General features: G+C 46.1%; 1 protein-coding gene and 1 non-coding gene across 2 annotated transcripts in view; one reads left to right on the forward strand and one right to left on the reverse strand.

The window, feature by feature from the left end:
* The window catches only part of Plekha7 (pleckstrin homology domain containing A7), a 187,868-nt gene that overhangs the window by 88,213 nt on the left and 83,006 nt on the right, over positions 1-16,649 (reverse strand).
* LOC119806017 lies at positions 6,607-6,717 on the forward strand. The gene has a single exon (XR_005284072.1). It is a non-coding gene; the product is annotated as a U6 spliceosomal RNA (small nuclear RNA).

Below are 16,649 nucleotides of genomic sequence, written 5' to 3' on the forward strand. Positions count from 1 at the left end.
AAGAGCTGTAGGGCTGAAGCACCTCTGTCCTCAGTGACCCAGAAAGGCTGCTGGTTGCTAATCGCCTTGTTTGAGTTCTCCCCAGCACCTTGCATCCGCTGGTTTTGCCTTGGGAACAGAGAGCAATTAGAACTGGATTCAGCCGTCATGGCTGCAACTGTGGCTGTCGTGGGAGGGCCTGCCCCCGCAGGCACACATGTGGCTCAAATGTGAATTTAAAAAGCTATTAAGGAAATATGCAGTTTGGTACTGACGGCCTCTCAGGGAGTGAGGAAAATGGCAAATGCTCGTTTCAGGGCTCTGGGTAGCAATCACTACCCACTCCCGGTGTATTCAGTCATCACCATGACAACCACCCAAAGTCTTCCTTCCTTTGTGGCAAAGACAATAGAAATTTTAATTAAGGCCTTTTTTCCCCTTTTTATCAGTTGTAAGAAAACGTCCAGATACTGTCATCCAGAAATACATGACCAGGAACAGTTTGGGAACTCAAAAATATTTTCACCAAGTCACATGACCCTACTCCTGCATCCCCAAAGCCCAGTTTCCATCCTTCTCAACAACTCAGATTTTACAGAGCTCATAAATTTAGATTTGTCTGGATATTTGATCCAACATCATGAAGCTGTGTAAACATTCCAATTTAATTTTCTGGCTCTGACTGAGAACAGAGTTCTAGCTATTTTTATTTCAGCCATAAACTCAAAAGGTCTGATACACTTTCATTAGGTTTGTTGCTCAATGGCCTTTGGACAGAAAAGATCTGGATCCCTATGGTGAGCCCTGTGTGATAAGGGCTAGCTTTATACCTTCTCCAGACCTTCCTACCTAGAAGACAGAAGCAGGAACGCCACAGTAAACCGTGTCAGTGAGAAGCAATAATGGTGTGTGGGTGTGTGTATATATACATATGAACTGTCAATAGCAACAGTGAAACAAAGTCATTATTGTCCTGCCCCAAGTAACAAAGGAGACCTGGTCCTCTCTTCTTATAAAATATGTCTGGGGCTGGAGAGATGGCTCGGCGGTTAAAAGTATTGCCTGCTCTTCCAAAAGTCCTGAGTTCAATTCCCAGCAACCACATGGTGGCTCACAACTATCTGTAATGAGGTCTGGTGCCCACTTCTGGCTTTCAGGAATACATGCAGACAGAATATTGTATACATAATAAATAAATAAACATTTAAAAAATAAATTAAATAAAATGTCAATCATATGCTGGCTCCTCTCCCTCCTCCATCAAACCCAGGCTCTTGTAGTTCTTACTTGTATTATCCCAACAGCTTCTAGAAACTTCTGCACAGCTCCTGATCCTCAGACCACCAACCTGCATAGATGGCTCACTCTGCTCTATGTGAACTTCCAGTAGAATTTCAGAGCAGGGGTGGGGAGGAGAGTGGATGACACTGGATTTACTGAAAAACATTTTTATATTAAAGGCCTTTTAAATAAATGGAGGGCTAGGAAACACCAATGTTAGCCAGTGAGATGGCTTAGCTGGTAGGCTTGCTGGCAAGCATGACACCCCAGAACTCACATGGAGAGATTCCTAACTCGTGAAAATTGTTCTCTTACCTCCACATGTGCACAATAATACACGCATGCTTGAATACACAGAGATACATACGTTTTTTAATTGGGAGCACGGTGCAGGCACTCAGTGGAGCTGCCCTCCACTTTCCTCCATCATGGCACAGAGACCTCACATGCAGGCAGACACCCCTGCACAAACTGAGCAGGAAGGTTTTGATGTCCCAGATATGCTATCCATAAGCTCAAGAAACGCAGGTCACACTCCACGCTGCCAATGCTCTGTGTGCCAGGAAGGAGCTGTGCACAGTTCAGCTGCATTCTGGCAGTGACTACACATTCTGCTCTCAAGCAGGCAGCTATGCAATGCCGGCCTGAACAAGTGTGCTTGGAGAGCAGAGCGAAACACGGGCTCAGGCGCACAGACGCTGTGACCGTTCTTTCCTGGACTCCGGCGTAGCTTGCTGCAGCTCTTCCTCTTGACCTGACCACTCAGCTCCACCGTCATCAAGATCACCTCCTCTCTGTCAGAAAGCTCATACAAATTCATACAGACCAAAGCGATGAGAAGAACCGGTCCAGGTCCTTAGTGGTCTGACAGGGAGAAAGGAGAAGATAAAAGACAGGAGGCTCCAAAGCAGGACCTCACTGTGTCTGTCAGGCCAGTTTGTGGACAACCATCTATGAGATCAGTCACTTCTTTTTCCCCTAAAAACACTAGCTTCCTAGAATGAAAGTTCAAAATTTAATTTTTAAGCTGCTCACCAGGTAGAAGCCATGCATAACCCAATGGAATATATATTTCATGAAAGTTTATTTTTTGCTTGTTATTTACAAAAAGCAATATGCAGTCCTTAGGGAAAAAAGCTAGAAATGAAGAAAAGCTGAGGGGGAATATTACTTCTAGGTCCACTGACACAATCACCTGAGAGCTAAATATTTAATTTTGTGCTAAAGCAAGCCCTTTTGCCCCAGTAGATTTTGTTGAAGATAAACTGATAAAAAGCCAAAAGTTTAAAAAAATATGTGTGGAACTTAATCACTCTCTTCTCAATTCTACCGTCATTTAGGTGAGCAAGATCCGTGGCATGTTTGTTGGGGTGGAAGGAGCATAGAGGACAGTTGTTTGGATTTTTTTGTTTTGTTTGGCTTGGTTTGGTTTTTTTTGAGACAGGGTTTCTCTTGTAGCTTTGGTGCCTGTCCTGGAACTAGCCTCAGACTCACAGAGATCCACCTGCCTCTGCTTCCTGAGTATTGGGATTAAAGGCGTGCACCACTGCCTGGCCAAGGACAGCTATTGTATTGTATTGAGATACAGTTCACAAGTCAATCAAGGTTCCATTTTATAAGTTCAGTATAACAGCTTTGAGTACATTCCGAGTACAGTCATCACGTCAATCAGTTTGCCCCCACTAAGAACACGCCCTTTATCCCACACTGGTACCATGCCTTGTGTCCCATGGACCCAGTCCAAGTGGTACAGTCATCACGTAAGTTTGCCCCACTAAGAATATGCCCCTATCCCACATTGGTACCTTGCCTTATGCCTGTAGATGCAGCTAAGACAAAGGACCAGTTGAATACAAGACCAGCCTGAGTAACACCAAGACCCTATAAATAAAGTTAAAAGGCCTTCTACCCAATCTTCTAGCCATCACCCACTCACTCCATCCCTGGGCAACAATTAATCTACTTTCTACCTTCATTAACTTTCTTTCTTCTGAATATTAGCAGAATCATATCACTTAGAATAAACCTGCTAAGGCTCATCTTTATAGCATTCTCAGTATTTTGCTCCCTTTTGTTATCAAGTAATATTCCATTGTACAGAGATATATCACATTTTTCACTCAGCTGGCAGACATCCGGTTAGACTATATTCACTTTTAGGATATCACAGATAATGCTGCTGTGGACAAGGGGTTTCTGTGGAAACCTACATTCTCATTCTCCTGGGAGTGGAATTCATCAGTTTTATGCGGATTCTACATTTATGCTTTTGAGAAGCATCAGACTGATTTCCTCAGTGGCTCCCCCACATGAATTATTCACCTTTAAAATGCAGAATATGGGCGGTACATGTCTTTAATCCCAGTACTTGGGAGGAAGAGGCAGGAGGATCTCTGTGAGTTCAAAGCCAGCCTGGTCTACAAGAACTAGTTCCAGGACAGCTAGAGCTACAGAGAGAAACTCTGTCTTGAAAACCAAAATCCAAAAAAAAACCCAACCAAACAAAGCATAAATAAGAAAACAAACAAATAAACATAATGTAGAATGCCTCAGTATGAATTTTCATTTTCCATGTTTTCAGGTACTTACTCTCAACTATAACCCCAAATGTTAAATGGAAAATGTTTACAAATAAACAATTCCTAAGTTTGAATATGTTTGCTATTCTAAACCACATAATAAAATCTTGCACTGTGTGCTTCATCCCACCCCAGATGTGAACCACACTTTGTTCATCGAATCCATGTTGTACATGTGACCTGCCCATTCAATACCTGGCATCTCCTTGGTTTTCACATGAACTATCTCAGCATCATAACACTTTATGCTCAAGTAACCCATGTTTTACTTAGTAACAGCCACAGGCAGCAAGGAACGTGATGCAAAGTTGGACACAATGGTGCACATCCAGAATCCCCAGCCATCTGGGAGGTTGAGATGGAAGAATCACAAGCTCTACGTCAACCTGGCCTACAAAAGAGAAAGGAAGGCGAGGATAGCATGGGCAGGGGGCAGCAAGGTGTGGGAGGGCAGACAGCTGTACTCTGGTGCTATGTTGCCACCGCAGGTACAAGGGAAGAAGCACAGAATTGCTGGGTTCACCATCCCTAGAGTGATAGTGGTGGTGGGTACCGTCTGTGATGGAAGGGACACACACCAGCAGACAGCAGGACTCCCGTAGAGACATCTGTGTGTCAGGAGTCATCGCACTTTCCTCGTAGCTAACGGCATTTATTGGGCATCTTCCTGTGTGCTCAATGAACATTTATATACCTTATTTAACCCAACTAAGCTTTAAAAAAAAAGGCAAGTCCTAGGGGATGGAGAGATGGCTCAGCAGTAAAGAGCACTGGCAGTTCTCTCAGAGGACCTATATTCCCAACCACCATGTGGTAACTCATAATCAGCTGTTAACTCTAGTCCCAGGGGATCCGACACCCTCTGTTGGCCTCTGAGGCCATTGCACACACATGCGATACAAATAACATATGCAAGCAAAATACTCAAACACATAAAATAAAAATAAATATATATTAAAATTTTAATTGCTAGTCCTTTGGACAGGACCAATATCTGAATTCAAATGTCTTTTATAGTTGAACTGTCCTGGGCAAGTCACCTTTTATGAGCTTTCTATTTCTGATTTACATGCAGATAGTAACCTAACTACAGGAGAGGGAACACTGAGATACAGTGTGTCTAACATACAGCTGGACACACATGCCCAGCACACAACAGTTACTAACAAGCTTGATGTTAACACTTTGTAACCCATAAATCCTTTCAAACAGTTCAACACACAGGGAGAAGATATAACTGGCAGAAATTGGAAACACAGGGCAGGGAGCACCAAAAGAGGTAGGGGGAGGAACAGAGGGATAGACCCGCAGTTAGAATAGCCCATTTTCAATTCCTCTTAGCTATCACTGTCAAAGTCAGTTTTGAACTTGCTCCTCCCCCATTTAATACTGATCCAAACACCAAACCCACTGAATTAAGCTCTGAATTTTTGTTTGGAAGAGCTTAAGTAGGCCGGCAAGATGGCTCAGTGGGTAAGGATACTTGCCACCAAACAAGACGACCCAAGTTCAATCCCTGGAATCCACACAATAAAAGGAGAGAACCGACTCCTGCAAGTGGTTCACTGACATGCTGTAGCAACCCCCACCACACACACAGGTACAAATAAATACATGTAATAAGTGATTTTGGAATCATGTATGTTAAGCCTGCTACCTCACTGAATTCTAACAGAACAGGAAGGAAGCAGGTCTTACTCACTGGATATCGGGATAGCCAGACACTTCATGGCACACGAGTATCAAGTGACGGATAACTGGCCAAAAACGTCACAAGGATGAATGGACAAACAAGAGTGTATTTGGGATCTGTATCACATGGGAGAAGGTGGAGCCCCTTCCCCAGAGGCTCCTGGGAAAGGTGAGAGCTGCAGAGGGCTGGCTAGCTCAGCTTCCCACAACCCTTGGAGTCCACTGCATGGCACAGACATCTCTGTTAGGCTAATTTAAAAAAAAAATCTCTTTGCTAGGGTCCTAAAGAATGCTGCTTTCCTCTTCAAATTGTGAGTGAGGAGGGGGAAGGTCTTCTCTATGCATGCTTCTTGTCATTTAAACAGCTCAGAGCAGAAAGGGAAGGAGAGCAGTGGCTTCAAATTCAGAGTAAAGACAGCTGTTCTGACAAGGTCTAAATTATACCACACCACAGGTAAGAATAACAAGACACACTTCACAGAGAAAGTCTGTTTGCTGTTTAACACCCAAAGAAGAGTCGAGCCAAAAAGAAAGAGAAAAGCCTTCTCCCACAAGTTGACATGGTTCCAGAAGCCATTTATTTGGACAGTGCACAGTCAGAGAGCAATCAGCCCTCTGGCATTTGTTCTTCCTACTGCTTTGGAGACCCAGAATGTACTGCTGCCTGCCACTTGACTGGTCTGCAAGGCCCAAAGCCAGAGCAAGCTCTATATCCCTGCTGCACAAATATGTTTTTGACAGATGAAACGGAGGAGCCTTCCCCAAGCCCTTGAAACTGTTAATGTGTTACAACCTTGTACTTTTCAATTTCTTCTGAGGTTCCTCTGGACAGACCACCAATGCCTTAAAATAATCCCCTTGTTCCTGAGGTTTAAGAGAGAGCTCAGCAGTTAAGAATACTTGTTGCTCTTGCTGAGGACCAGGGTTCAGTTGCCAGCACCCACATAGTTGCTAACAAATATCTGTAACTCTGGTTCTGGGGATGTGATGCCCTCTTCTGGCCTCCATGGGCATTGCACACACTTGGTTAACTCAGATGCATGCAAAGCATCCATTCACATAAAATAAAATAGCTATATTTTTTAAGCACAGCAACATATATGCTAAAATTGGAAGAATACAGAGAAGATTAGCATGGCTGCTGCATGAGGATAACATGCAAATTTGTAAAGTGTTCCATATTTTAAAGTGTTCCATATTTTAAAAAAATCCTCATTTTTTCCTGTTAGCATTTATTGAAGTTATCTACAATTCTATAGGAATGCATTGCTCTACTATGTCCCTCATTCACTAGACACACGCAAGAGCTGGGGGCCTTCTACATCCCCATTAACAAAACATAAAATCTCAAATTTCACCATAATTTTTTTCCAGATCAACATTTCTATAGTCTGTTTCAGAAGTTGGTCAGCATGGTTTTAAGCTGTTTTTACAGTCAAAGAATGGAAATTACCTATGTGTCTGACCCTCAAAAAAGGGCTATGCCAAAGGTGTTTCTATTTGATTGAATAACCTAGAGAGTCCAAGCTTAAGTGTCTACTCAGTGAAAACCAGGCAAGATCATATTGTATCTAAAACACAGCCTCCTAGATGGCGAGACCTGACTGCTGGAGACACCACACATTTTGGCTGCAGGACATAGAAAATCAAGCTATAACTGAGGTGGGAGCTCCCTCCCTGTCAACATTCCAGCAAGGATGGAGAGAGAGGATCTAAGGCCCTGCCCCTAACTGAGGACTACTGACAGTTGGCTGTGGGGAAAAGGGGATCATTTTTCTGTGTTATAGCCACTAGTGAGTCCTGCCCATGCTCACACAAGCAGCAATAATTAAACTCTGTGAACCATGGGAAGACGGGCCCATGGGGAATGAGGGGACCAGAGAGAGAAATGGGGAATGAATAGAATCAAAACACACTATGTACATGTATAAAGTTGCCAAATAAGATATACATACACCCACACACCCTCAACTATGTTTATGAAACATAAGAAATGAATGGATAAAAGCAGATCAAGAATGCTGATTCTAACATCCTGAAATTATGGATTCTATCTCTTCTGTCGGTTTCTGTGAAGATCCCGCTCATTGTGGAAAATTCAGAAAATAAAGCAGGCTGGGATGTGGCTCAGTTAGCAGAGGGCTTGCCTAGCACATACAAGGCCCAGGGCTTGATCCCCAGCACCACATAAGCCCCAGGATCCGGAAAATAAAGGTAGAAGAATTAGAGGTTCAAGGCTATCCTCAGCTACTCAGGGGCTTGAGGGCAGCCTGGGACTCTCAGGGTCCTGAAAAAGGAAGAAAGTAAAGAGGAAAAGAAAGGGAAGAAATGGGATAAGGAGGGAGGGGAGCCATAACGATGTAAATTATCCATAACCACCACCAGTTATCCTAATTTGGTGTTCTGCCACCTGTTATTTATGTAAGAATTAAAATTCATAAGTACATTTTGCACATACTGCTTGCAAAGGTTTTTGGCCTTTAAAATGAGAGAGTATATGAAGTGTCTGGATAAGTGTGGGGGACGCAGCAGGGGAAAGACGGCACGGGGCTGTGTGTACAGGGTGGTTGAAGGCAGCTTACGCACGCTACGCCCCCGGCCCACACTGCACCACAGCGAGTGCACCTACTCCAAGCAGGGAGGCCTTTCCAGCCTTTTCCTGAAGCTCGAAGCACACAGAGTGAAATGAGCATGGTGCTTCACCTGCTCGTTCGCTTAACTGTTTGATTATTTTGAGCTTTTGAGTCTTTGCTGACCTAATATTCATAACAATTCTCTGGCCTCAGCCTCCTAAATGCTAAGAGTATGTTGTGTTTCACCAGGTCTAGTTTCCTTCTTTTAAAAAACAAACCAGATTTTCTTTAGTGGTGTGTATGTGAGTGCAGGCACACACGAGTCCAGAAGAGGGTACGGTATCCCTCAGAGCGTTAGTTAAAGATGGCTGTGAGCACCTGATATGGATCCTCCGTGAGAAAGAACATTTCCCGTTCTTAATCACTAAGCCATCCCTCTAGTTCCCCACCCCTCCATCTTGGCCCCCTCTCAATTACTGTCTTATATGTATGAATATTTTGCCCGCATATCTGGCATATCTGGTACCTGCGGAGGTCAGAAGAGTATGCTAGTATGTTAGACATCCTGGAACTGGAGTTACAGACAGTTGTGAGCTGCCAAGTGGTGCTGGGAACTGAACCTGGATCCTCTGTGAGGAGAACAAGCATTCTGGACCATCCAGCCATTGCTGGAGCCCCCAATATCTGACTCTCTGACTCCTTGTACACTGACATAATACTTCTATCCTAGTGAAAATGAATCTAAAACTACTTTCCTCAAAGTCACCATAACTCAAACACCTGTTAGGCAATTTCCTTTTAAGCCACCTCAGCCTCCATCCCACTCTCACTCCTAGTAGACAGCAGGACACAGTCTCTGCATCGACAAGAAACAGCTGCCAGCAGCTCTTTTGCTCATGTCCCCCAACAGGATATAGAAGCAGAAATAGTCCTGGAGAAGCCGGCCGGGAGAGTCAGTTCTCAGTGGTGGGTTTTACCCGGTTCTATGTTACGTCCCCAGGACCCCAGGGGCCGTGGATCAAGCACTGGGTGGAAGTCAGACCCCCCTGAGCTCAGCACTTACAGTCCATCTTCTTCCCCCTGTCCCCTAAGTCAGGGTCTCACTACATAGTCCTAGCTGTCCTGGATCTCACTATGTAGACCAGGTTGGCCTTGAACTCCCAGAGATCAGCCAGCCTCTGCCTCCTGAATGCTGGAATTACAGGAGTGTCCCCTGGCCTGAGCACTTTTAATAGGAAGCATTTAGTCGTCTATCCAAGGCAGACCTGACTCCACTCCACAGTAGGGAAGATGAGGTTCTAGAAGGTTACAGGTTTGTCCAGGTAGATGCAAACCTTGTGGATAAAGGTGTGGTTCCTGACAGCAGGTAGTTTTGAGGCTCCCGGTGTCAGCAGGCTCTTATTACTGCCAGGGGTCAAACAGCAGCTTACCAAGCTGGGTGTCACCCATCAAAATGGCTACCTGACACACAGGGCTGCTGTGGGCTGACCCATGTCCCCTAATAAAATTCACATTTGAAGTCCTCCTCCACTGGACTTTAGAATATAGTCATATCCAGAGGAGAGAGCCCTCAAAAGGTCACTGAGCTGGAATTTGAACCCTAGACTAGACATGGTAATGACACCTGAAGTTCCAGCTGCTCACAAGACTAAAGGGAGCAAGGAGATTTCTTGAGCTCTAAAGGTCGAGACCAGCCTGGACAGCACAGAGAGACCGTGCCTCAAAACAAATAAGACATATAACTGGGCTCTTATGAGAGGAAGAAGAGCTGACAACTAGAAGAAGCAGGTGGTCTCAGCCTGCACACCTAGAACACAGGTCTCTGACGACAAACACATGGACACCTTGACCATCAGCTTCCAGCCTGAATGCCTAGGACACAGATCTCCGAGGTCAAACATGTGGACATCTTGACCATTAGCCTCAAGGCTGGAAACACTTATGTTGCTTAAGCCACCCAGCATTTTACAACAGCAGTCTAGGCACACTAAGATAGAAACCTGTAAGCATCTACTGAAGAGTGGGGCTGATCTGCAGGTGGGGGCACTGTAACTGCACGGTAGGAACGAGGCCATGCAGGCTCCATGAACTGTAGGGATCCAATTCTCATTTCTCCCACTGTGTGACTTTAAGTATGCCATTCAACCTGCTTCCTCACTTTCAAAATGGAGAGAGTACAGTGCCTTCCCTGTGAGGTGATGGGTGGATGAAATGAGATGTGCAATAATGGCTGACCACATGCGCACTGGTGTGAACAACACTCAACCATAAGTATCAGTCATATCACCATTAATATGAAAGCCCACATTATCAGAGCAACTCTCAGTAGAAGAAACTGGTCAAATGGGCTGGCTAGTTTTTATGTCAGTTTGACATAAACTAGAGTCTCCTGAGAGGACAGAACATCAACTGAGAAAATATCTGAAGACTGTGCATATGGTGAGCCTGCAGGGCTTGATGAGTGATTGATGTAGAAAGGCTCAACCCACTGTGGTCCTGGGTTTGATTAGAAAGCAGGCTGAGCAAGCCATGAGGAACAAGCCAGTAAGTAGCACTCCTCCTCCATGGCCGCTACATCAGCTCCTGCTTCCAGGTTCCTGCCAGGTTTCAATTCCTTGGCTTCCCTCACTGGATTATGATTCAAGATATATAAGCCAAATACATCTTTTTCTCCTAACACTGCTTTTGGTCACGGTGTTTCAGCACAGCAAGCGTAACCCTAAGACACCAAGGGACAAGGCTCAAGGATGTAGGGAAAATGAAAAGATTTCAGCTCCCATGACCATTATTTTTGCCAGGCATCCATCCTCACAGGAACCTTTTTTGTTGTTATTGTTGTTGTTTTCTGGTTTTTCTCTGTAGCTTTGGAGCCTGTCCTGGCTCTCTGTAGACCAGGCTGGCCTCAAACTCACAGAGATCCACCTGTCTCTGTCTCACGAGTGCTGGGATTAAAGGCATGCACCACCACCGCCCAGCCCCTTTTATGTTCTTGCCTTCCCCCTTGAGATGTTCTAAGACAATCATGCATGTGTCATGTATATTCTGATAAAATCCCATCCATAAGATACTGGAGCAAGACTGGTTCACAAGACCTACAGAGCAGCACCGGAAGGGGTTGAGAGCAGCTACAGCAGCCTGCATGTCCTTCCTGACCCACCCCACCATCTGACGCAGCAGCTGGAAGGTGCAGTTGTCACACCAGAGCCTTAGAACCTGGAGTGCCTGGGCCTCTGTCTCACCTTGCCCTGTGACACTTGGATGCAGGCCACCTCTGGGCTGTTTTCTCACCTGCCAGTGGAAAGAGTACATGAGTGGAGTATTTAGGAGATTTACCTAAGAGCATTTCTGCAGGCTAATGCCGGCTTCTCACCTGACCCTCTGAGGTGTCAAGTGGCTTGGTTTTCACAAGACATTTGACAGCCTTTCAGAAATTCACCATAAAAAAGAAAAATAAATAAATAATGAAAACTGGTTTCTGTCAGTCAAATGAAAAGCCAACTGATCAGTCCTGCAAGAAAATGGGCCCCAGAGGGCCCTGAAATAGTCACCTGGGAGAATAGGAAGATTAAATTTAAGGTGAGAAGGGAGAAGATAAAACTCCATGGGCAGAAGATGAAGCGTAATATACTTGGCCAATATCACAACTAGAATCACTGTGCTGAGATCTGCACTTTCAAACCTAAGAAATCTCAAGTGGTAGTAATTAGACCTGAAGTTTATCATTGCCACTTAATAGATGAGTAATGTTTTATAAACATTTCCATATGCAAGGTGTCACTTCATTCTCACTGACAACAAACACTTCTTTTCATCAAAATCATATGGCAAGGCACGGGGAGAAGGGGAAGCGACTTGCCCAAGATCGCACAGCTGGGAAGCACAGGGCTGGCAGAGAAGCCACAGACTAGAATCCAAAGCAAGAGGTCTTTCTAAATTGATTTATGCCTTCCTCCACGGGCCAAGATGTAGATGAAGGGAGAGCTCATATGCAGTGTGACTTCTATTTATGTGTGCAACCCTGTGCATTAGCCAAGCCGGGAAGAAGCCAATTATGCAGATTATAAAAGTAAAATCCCCAAAAATAAAGCTATCAGGAAGCAGCTCGAGTCACAGCTTCTCCCACGAAACTAGTGGTCTTGACTGGGATGATTTTGCACCCAGTGGATGTTTGGCAACACTGGAGACATTCTTCATACTTACAAATAGGAGGGCCTTAGTGTATTATATATGGTATACACACACATACATACACAAGTCATTCCTTAGTGTAGAGGACAGCTCCCCATAACAGACCATTGCTTCCAGACAATGGTCTCAGCAAACAAGAACAGCAGAAAGATGGGCTAGGCTTCTCAAAGGTGTGAACATTACACAAATTTGATGTGATGGTGTTAGCCTTCCAGGTTCTTGGGCAAGTTAACCACATTGCATTTCTCTACTATAAAGCAAGATAGGGGGCAATGTGACATAGTAATTCTCAAACATTCTTGGGTCCAAACAATGGCCTTGGAGTCTCCCTAAAATATAAAATCTATTCCTAGAAATTCTGCAGCAGTCACCATCACCGGGGCATTGGCTGTGATTGCAGGTAACCGGCAAACTGCAGCTTGAAATGGTGCAGGTGGGCAGGTGACTCTCAATCTTTCTAGGCAAGATTTGCAAGTCTGGGAACACTGGCACCCCACTGCTAGCCTAGAGGTGACAAAGGCTTTCTTCCTCCAGGGAGTGACAGCTTCTGTAAGGCTGAGAGGGCTGGGGCAGCCCAGCGGATGAAAGGAGCAGCTGCCCCACAAAAACAGCCCACACAGAGCAAAGCTCCAGCCACAAGCACTCAGAGATGCTCAGCCATGGAGAACAGTCATGAGCTAGTCACAGAAAGATGCGTGGACACACCCAAGCATGGCAAAGGACACCACTCCAGCAGTGATTTGTCCCCATTAACTCATTTGGGGAAAGGTATCTACAACGTTCTCCAGGACCTCCTAGCTGACCTGAGCCTCGGTGGAAGAGTACCACCACGCTGCAGGCACCCAATCCTTTGACTTGTCTTTTCTCTAGGGCACAAATCAAAAACTTACGGTCTGGTACTACAGCTTTATCCTCACTCTCCAAAGAGCTAAAAAAGAAAGAAAAGAAAAGGGGAGGGAGGGGATTCCAGGCTCTGGCTGGAGAACCACGGAGAGGCAAATGGATATCCTATTTCTTTTTCATCTTTTGACCTGAACTAAGCATCCTCATCCTGCACATATCACCTGCTCAATTGCCAGGCAGAGCAACATAGTTGAGCACGGCCTCCACGGGGATATCCACAAAGGCATGCCAGCAAGCTGACCCAACTGATGGAGGAGGGTCATCTGTCTATGTGTTACTTTCATTGGTTAATAAAGAAACTGCCTTGGCCCTTTAATAGGACAGAAAATTAGGTAGGCGGAGTGGACAGAACAGAATTGTGGGAGAAAGAAAGCAGAGTCAGGCAGATGCCTCAGGCAGATGCCATAGCTCTCCTCTCCGAGATGGATGCAGGCTAAGATCCTTCCTGGTAAGCCACCATCTCGTGGTGCTACACAGATTACTAAATATGGGTTAAAGCAAGATGTGAGAATTAGCCAATAAGAGGCTGAAACTAATGGGCCAGGCAGTGTTTAAAAGAATACAGTTTCCGTGTAATTATTTTGGGTGTAAAGCTAGCCGGATAGCGGGACGCAGCCCACGGTTCCTTCTACACCCAACTCAGGAAAGCCCTGGCTTTCAGCTATCATTCCCCCTTCTTTTTCCCAAGTTCATATGAAACAAACTTCTGCTGTAGGCATCTTGGGTCTCACATGCTTGTCTTCCCATAAAGGACAGCACTGATGGGATATGGCAAGCACCCCTTACTCATAACTTTAGGAAAATCAGGGTGCATTAGGACCACTGAGAGCATTTTTTGGTAAAATGATACCCCAGTCCAAAACAGAACCTCTGCAACAGGTCCCTGACATCTACCCCGGGGATCCTAAGCATAGCATAGCCAGAGGTAGCATTTATGGGCACAGACTTTGCAGTGGGGATCCTGGGCTCTGACTCGGAGTTAAGCACCAGGGACATTCAGCATAGAAGTGACTCTGGGCTAACAAACAAGGGAGGCAGAAAGGTGCACTCTTGAAAGGAGGAGAGAGAGCCTGGTGTGGCTGGTTAAGGTGGGAGCACAGGAGACACTGGTTTTATTTCGGCCCAGCATTAGACTGTGCCAAGGAAGGAAACAGTACCTTGTAAGAACTAGTATCTCCTTTTAGGACTGTTCACCCAAGCATAGTATCAGTGTGCTCACAAGGAGGTGGCATCTGCTGGTGCCCAGGAAGGGAAGGGCAGCACGCAGCTGGAGGAGGCCAGCCAGCCTGGGCCAGGTCCCTAATGACACTGACTCCACCTCTTACAGCAGGTAATTCCCCAGGGGCTGGGGACCAATAGTCCTGAACTCTATCCTCAGAGACTTGCTCCACCCTGATGGAGCTATTGTCAGCCAACTTTAAAATGTCCAAGTGGGCTACAAAGGGCACTCTGGCTGCCCTCAAAGTTACAGCTTTCTGCAAGCATTGCCCTTCCACAATAGCATGTTCCTTTCTGGATATAAAGCTGGGGTTTCCTGATGAAGGACACTGACTAAGAGAGCATGTTTCCAGCTGCTATTTGGCCAGGGTGGGTGGCCCAGGCTGGTCCCAGCCTCTCGCACTTAAAAGAGCTGTCCCAAGACCAGAACAAACCTTATGCCCATCCCTTTGGGAGCATCCTTCTTCAATGTATACCAATAGCTCAGTCAAATCGCTTGAGACGCAATTCCATCAGCTGCCCCAATCACATCTCTTCCCAGAGAATGAATCTGCGAGACCCACAGCGTCACACACAGCCTGCATGATCACTGCCCCACAAGCTCTGTGGACGGCAGGGGAGGTCTGGACGATGGCCTCTCTGAGGTGCAGAAACCCTACCTGGCGTTATCAGTGGCAACTTGATGCGGAGACCGCCCTCCCAGTCGTGACAGCATTAGCCAGAGCCCCTCAAGTTTCCTCCAGGGTGACATAAGGCTGGTGGCCGAAGTTGAGCTGTGCTGCTGGAAGGTGGTGTGCACTCCTGCTCTGCTCCACCTCACTGAGAGGAGCCAGCCACAGTGAGGATTTAAAATGCAGCAGATGAGATTTAGGTTAGATTCACGGGCGAACTTCCTGACTAAGAGGGAAGCATTGGAAAGGCTGACCCATTACTTAAATTTCACTGGCAAGCCACAAGAGGCTGATTGTACTGTCCGCCAGGACTGGGGGTAAGAAACAAGGAGGCAGCATTGGTGCACAATGGTCAGAAGCAGGGGCCTCACCCTGACTGCCAAGAGTCACTTCACCACTGACATGCACGAACTAGAAAATCAAGTCCAAAGAATTGAAGAAAATAGGAGAAAGTCAAATATTCTATGCCCTTCAACAGAAAAGGTCTACCAAGCAGGGAACACCAACCACCACCACAAAGGTCTACTGAGCAGAGAGCACCAAGCACTCAGGAGGAAAGGTCTACTGAGCAGGGAGCACCAACCACCATCACAAAACAGATGAAACATTTCAAGGCTGCGATGACCTGGCTGTGAGTGTGACAAGTGTGTGAGACTCACTAAAAGCTGTGCTCTGCCAAAATATGTAGCTGTGCATTTTATACAAGACCAGAGGTGCTGCAGTGCGGGCTGTGGCAGGATGTCCACACGGTACGCCAGAGTTCAACCTCCAGAGATGAGGAGAGGGGAGGACTGGGCCTGTCACACACACCTTTAGCCCCAGACTTAACCCAAAAGACTAGGATCCTATACGCAGCAAGTTCAAGGATAACCTGGGCTACCTGGGACAGGGGTGGGGTGGACAGTTCCACTAAAACCCAACTTGAGGCACCAATGACTTTACTGGGCTGACTTACAGAGCATGGGTGAGGGGTTACTTATGAGAGTGTGAGTGACCCCAAAACAGCCACACCATGGGAGAGGGAGGGAGAGGTAGTACTTATTGTCTTCTTTTGGATATTTTCCAAATATTATAAAGTAAAAATAACCAGAAAGCATTCCAGGGTGGGAAAGGGCAGAGAGGTGGAGAGCCTGGTCCCTGACAACACTCCATGACTGAGTCCACCTCATCAGCACAGACATTATTCCCAGAAAGCAAAAGGCTGACACTCGATCTCGTACTTGGCAAGACAAACACAGTCTGCCTTCCAGAACGGCCTGGCGTGCCCACTGAAGCACCTGGAAACCACACATCGTCGCTCCTCTGGGAGGCACAGGCCTCCTTCTCAAGAGAGCCTGGGGTGCCCAATTCCTGTCTAGCCCCTCTGCTCATCTCACCCAGTGTGGGGGTGAACAGCAGGAGAGGGAGGAGGGGTCTGCTGAGCAGGGAGAGTCGGCCCCTGCCAACTGCTCACCCAGTGTAGCCAGGGGCATGGCAGGTCTCATTCACACAGTCTACAAAGTAGAAACTGTTGGCTTCATTCCATAAAAAAAAATGGAGGCTCTAAAATTCAAGGTACTTTCCCT

This window comes from Arvicola amphibius, chromosome 1 (assembly GCF_903992535.2).
Source record: "Arvicola amphibius chromosome 1, mArvAmp1.2, whole genome shotgun sequence".
NCBI lineage: Eukaryota > Metazoa > Chordata > Mammalia > Rodentia > Cricetidae > Arvicola > Arvicola amphibius.